The following is a 6,000-nucleotide window of genomic DNA, read 5'->3' on the forward strand; positions in this document are numbered from 1 at the left end:
TTCATAGAACGACCATGTCTCAAAAAACAAAAAAGATCCTTATCTGACAAAAAAAAGTCATAGTGCAGCCTGTTATTTTGTGCAATCAATATGTGCTAATAGAAAATTACGATTTAAAAAGTATTAATTTGGGGCTGATGTTGTGGCTTAAGTAGTAGAGCAAGGGCAAGGCCCTGAGTTCAACCCCCAGTACCACAAAAAATGAAAAAAAACTTTAGAAGTTTGAGATCAGATTGGATCTAAGATTGTTCCATTATTATTATTATTATTATTACTTTTGTAGTATTGGGGTTTGAACTCAGGGCTTACACCTTGATCCACTTCACCAGCCTTTTTTTTTGTGAAGGGTTTTTTTCGAGATAGGGTCTTGTGAACTAATTTTCCTGGGCTGGTTTCGAACCTTGATCCTCCTGATATCTGCCTCCTGAGTAGCTAGGATTACAGGCATGAGCTACCCAGCACTCCTCAAGATTGTTCCATTATTGAGTTTTATCACCTATAAAGAAAAATGAGCTTATCTGAGCCGTCACCTTCCCTACCTCATCATCCTCAAGCAAACGGTCATGTTGAAAGTTGCTGAAGCTGCTTTGAAGCACATGGTTGGAGATTTGCCAACATGGGCTCCCAAGATTTCTCTCAACATGTCACTCCAAGTTCAGCAATATGAGTTGGTCTTGCTGAATTACTCATGAGGTGATATTTCAAGATTTGTCCCCACATTGCATTTCACTGTGTATTCATTAAGTACCTGTTGTGTGCCAGGAACTCTGTTGGAGACTATGGAGGAAATAAACAAGAATGAGACAAGTCTCACTGGGTGTTTAACTAGCTCTATTACAAGGTAAGGGAAATGAACGTTAAACAGAGGTATTAGCCAGGCACCAGTGGTTCACGTCTATAATCCTAGCTACTCAGGAGGCAGAGATCAGGAGGATCATGGTTCAAAGCCAGCCCGGAGAAATAGTTTGGGAGACCCTGTCTTGAAAATTACCCAACACAAAAAAGAGCTGGTGGAGTGGCTCAAGTGGTAGAGTGCCTGCTTTGCAAGCATAAAGTCCTCAGTTCAAATTCTGGTTCCCCCCCTCCAAAAAAATTCAAAACACAAAACCACAGAGGTTTTAGAAGCATATTGTGGGAAACACAGGTGAAAAAAGGAAGGGGGAAGGCCATTCAAATTCACCTTTACTGAACAACTAACTATGATGGGAAGTCCTGTTACATATTGTCACAGAGATCAATTCTGACTGGGGAATCTGAAAAGTCATTTAAGTTGGGCTTTGAGAGATAAGCAAGAATTCAATGACTGGGCAGAGCAAGTGGTAGAGCACTTGCCTAGCCAGTGCCAAGGGACTGAGTTCAAGCCCCAGTAATGTCAAAAAAATTTCAACAGAAGAAAAAGATCAAAAGAACAGCATCCAGAGTTGAGAGAACAGTATGTAAAAAGGCAACAGGGCATGAAAGTACATGAGCTGTTCAGGGAACACGGAGTATTGGTAATGACTGGTCATGGAGTATAAAAGTCTAAAAGGGTAGTGCGGGCAATGAGGCATGAAAAAGTGGGCTGGCACCAGATTTTGGAGGAGTTTTAAAGCCTGGCTTGGAAATTTGAATTTTATTTAGTAGGCAATAAGGAACCACTAAAAGCTTTTCAATGAGGCGAATGACAAGATGGCAAGGATGCTTTAAGGAGATTCCCATGGCAGAATGACCTGGACTTGGAGGACACTAAAGGTCGAACGGGGGAGGGTGGTAGAAGGCTATGTCAACAATTCAGGCATGAGGTCACAGAGATTTGATCTAGGGAAGTGGCAACAATGATAAAAAAGAAGTGACAAAAGCCTCGCCCCGCCCCTCGCCCCTCGCCCCGCCCCTCGCCCCTCTCCGCGTGCACCTCTCGCGCCTAACCTCGCGTCTGAAACCCAGGACCTTGCACATGAAGCATTCTAACATTAAGGCATCTCCCCAGCCCTTTCATGGATATTACTATAGGACTAATCAACCAGTCTTGGTAAAGGAATTAGCTAACTAGGAGAATGGTGGTGCTATTAATCAGATAATGGAGTCAATAAGGGAAGCTTTTCAGCCTCGTAGGGAAAGATGATATTCAGACATCCTAGTATAAGATGTTAGAGGACCGCTTAGCTGGCTGTAGGAAGGGGTGAGCGAGCAGCTCTGAAGAGAGGAAAGGGCAGAGATTTCAATTTGGCAATCAAAAACCTAAGACCAATACTAGAAACTACACAGACGAGTTTATAGAAAGAGGAAGCAATTGTAGGGAAGCAAAGGGCAAAGAACTGTGGGAAATGAGAAGCGGAGTGGGGTGGGGACAAAGAAGAAACAACTGGCTGTGAACCTTGACAGAGCTACTTCCATTTTCTGGCTCCTCAGTCTCCTCATTTGTAAAATGAGGGGGTTGAAGGAAGTAAGTGCTATGAAGACTTTCAGCTGTGGCATCTGTGCATAATCAGAGAAGATGGAAGAGAGCCGAACACCATGGAAACTGAAGAAGAGTGTCTAAAAGAAGGCTTGGAGAGGTCACTTGCATCCACTGCAGCAGAAATGTCAGAGACTGAGCACTTAGACAAAGCCACTGTGTTTAGCAATTTAAAGACCCTCTCCAAGGTAAGGACCGCTCCCTCCCTCTTGCGCCACTTATTTTCTGTACTCTTTCTCTTGCTCCCTCTAAATGTGCACATTCTGCAAAATTTGTTTCTCTGTCCTCTATGGAGTCTCAGCTACACTCTCTCACATCACTGTTACCCGAATAAAGGCAAGTCAGAAGCCTCTGGTCCAGACTTTCCTTTTGGAGTTTGACTCACATTTCTACCTGTCTGTCGGACATTTCTACCAGCCACTGAAATTTAAATTGCAATAAAATTAATAATTAATAATCTTACTAATAGTTGACACTGACTGAAAACTTACTGCTTTGTGTGTCCTGTGCTAAGCATATCAAATATATTATTGCCTTTCTGTCTTATACTAATCCTACAAGATATATATACAGTACAGGGGTTTGAACTCAGGGCCTATACACCTTGAGACACTCCACCAGTCCTTTTTTGTGATTTTTTTTTTGAGAAAGGGTCTCACGAACTATTTGAGTGGGCTACCTTCGAACCTCGATTTCCTAATCTCTGCCTCTTGAGTAGCTAGGATTGCAGGTGTGAGACACCAGTGCCCAGCTTACAAGGTAGGTATTGTATTATCCTCATTTTGCAGGTGAGGAAGTTGAGGCTCAGAGATGTTAAATCATATGTCTAAGGTCATACATCTGAGATGTTTCAAAGCCAAGATTCTTCCTGATTCCAGAGCCTGAGAGCTTAATAATTTCACTATGATCAACCTAAAATCAAGTAGTTATCTTTATTTCCTAAATCAGCTCATCTCCCTTACGTCTCTATTTCTATTGCATCCTCCCTGACATCTATTTATTTTGTTTGCAGTGCTGGGGATTGAACCCAGGGCCTCATAAGTGCTAGACAAAGGTTCAACAACTAAGCCACACCCTCAGTCCTCTCCCCAATATTTTGCCACTGTCTTAGAACAGGCCCTCATCCCTTCATGTTCAGACAACTGCTGAAGTCTCTCAAATGGTTTCCCCTCTTGGAATTTTATCCTTTTAATTCTGGACATGTGATCTATCTGGCTTAAATACATCTCTGCAGGTTTCCCACGATGTATTACAGAATAGAGTCCAAACTCCTTAACATGGCTTGAAGACCTCCTTCACAGTCTAACCTCTAGCAGCCCACAGTTTAGTGGAACTGAACCATTAGTCACCCCTGAACATGACATAGACATTTACATCAACATGTCTTTGCTCATGTGTCCCTCTCCCTGGAATGCCCTCCGTACCCTTCGCTGGGAGAACTGCTTGTTTCAGATCCCAGATGCAAAGTCATTTCCTCTGGAAAGACATCTCAGATTACCAGCCCCTTCTTCTGATAGAAATTATGTTCTTTCCTCTGTGCTCCTAGGCCTCGATGTCTGTCTCCTACTACACTGGGAGCACCTTGAGGAGGGACTACATCTAGTTCCTCTTTATACCCCCAACAGCCGAGGCACTCACTAAATATTTGCAGAAATTGAAAAAAAATTTAAGCTGAGGGAAGGGAAGGGGAAGGGGAAGGTGAAAGAAGAGCCAGGGTGCCAGGCACTGGTGGCTTACATACTTAATCCTCCCTACTCAGGAGGCAGAGATCAGGAGGATTTCGGTTTGAAGTCAGCCTGGACAAATCGTTCTAGACCCTATCTCAAAAAAACCCATCACAGAAAAGGGCTGATGGAATGGCTAAATACCACACACACACAAAAGGAAAGAAACAGGAATATGTCTCAAGCTGAGTATGTTGAACTATTGAGAGGAAATGTGTTGCTCTCAAGTGTAACATTCCTCATGTTTTTTTTTTTGTGGTACTAGAGATCGATCCCAGGGCCTCATGCATGCTAGGTAAACACTAAACCACTGAGCTACATCCCCAGGCTTTCTCATGGGTTTTTTATTTTTTTATTATCATATTATTGTTGTGCTGTGGGTACATTGTGACATTTACCTAAGTTCTTACAGTATATCATAGTTGAATTCACCCTCTCCATCATTCTCCTTTATCCGTCCTCCTCCCATTCCTGGAGTAGTTTCAGCAGGTCTCCTTTTTCCATTTTCAGACATGAGTACACAATAATAGTTCCATCATATTCACCCTCCTGCACCCTTTCCTTATATCATCCCTCTTTCCTCATGGATTTTTAAAGGATGAGTTTAACTATTGTTTGTGAAGAAGAAAAATTACAAAAAGTGAGGAGGCATTAATTTAAAGGCAATTTAAAGAAGAATGTTAAGTAAATAATAGTATAAGCAATCACATGAATACAGCAAGAATTGTGAACATAACACTTGAATGACTAAATGTTGGGAAATGTTGCTGGAGAATTCTCTAGAGAACTGAGCTAAACTGTGTCCTGGGAGAGTTTAGCAGAACACTGTTACCTTGAACTTCAAAAAAAAAATTAAATCATGGCTCAACTGGTTTGTGGGAGGCAGATTCCTGATCCTAACTTGCTAGTCTCTAAGAGAGGTCTGAGGGATCCTAGTCCAAGAGGGCAGGTGCACAGCAGGCTCATCAGGAACAGCTGGGGCAGAGCAAGGACAAGGGCAAAGGCAGAACAGCTATGACCTTACTCATTCTAGACCTATGTTTCCAGTGGCCTTTAAACATCTGAATACTTCTACTGTATGCTGCAACAGCTTGTACTGGAAGCTATTGTCGATTGTTTTTTAATGATAGAGAAGACTTTACTCAAAACTATTGCAAGAGGGGAGGGAAATTGGCCTCAACTCTGAAGACAATAAGGACAAATTGGGATTTATAGGCAAAGAGAAAGGTGAGGAGGGTCAGTGGATGGAACATTACTAGGAAGAGACATCAAGAGTAGGGGGATTCTTGGTAATTGGTTCTTACTTAAAACTGAGATGTGATTCCTCCTCCTCCTCCTCCTCTTGATTCTTCTTCTTTTGTGGTACTGGGATTTAAACTCAGGGCCTCAAACTTGCTAGGCAGGTGCTCTCTACCTCTTGAGCCAGGCTGCCAGCCTGAAATGTGATTCCTCTTTGCTTTGCTAATAAATCTTTCTATCTTCCCACTCTTCTCGGTTCTTTTGATACACTTGGGGCAGCATTCTCATCTTAGATGTTGTACCCAAGAACTGAGGAACATCTGAAAGACCTCATCCACCAGTAACATTTTGGTGCCATGATTTGGATCTGCTAAATGGAAGCACAACTTCTAACAAAGCAGCCCAAGCAGTATTTTGAGATAGTAGGATATCACCTACAGGGTAGGCAGAATTAAACTGAAGAATAAACTCCAGGGTACAGAATATCTTTTCACACTTGGACATGATGAGTGCTTCATTTCCTGACAACTGAGGTCCTGCCAGTCTAACAATGGAAATGCCACATTCTCAGCAGTCCTCACTCCCTGAGCTCAATCAGCTTTC

Source organism: Castor canadensis, chromosome X (genome assembly GCF_047511655.1).
Source record: "Castor canadensis chromosome X, mCasCan1.hap1v2, whole genome shotgun sequence".
In the NCBI taxonomy this organism is placed as follows: Eukaryota; Metazoa; Chordata; class Mammalia; order Rodentia; family Castoridae; genus Castor; species Castor canadensis.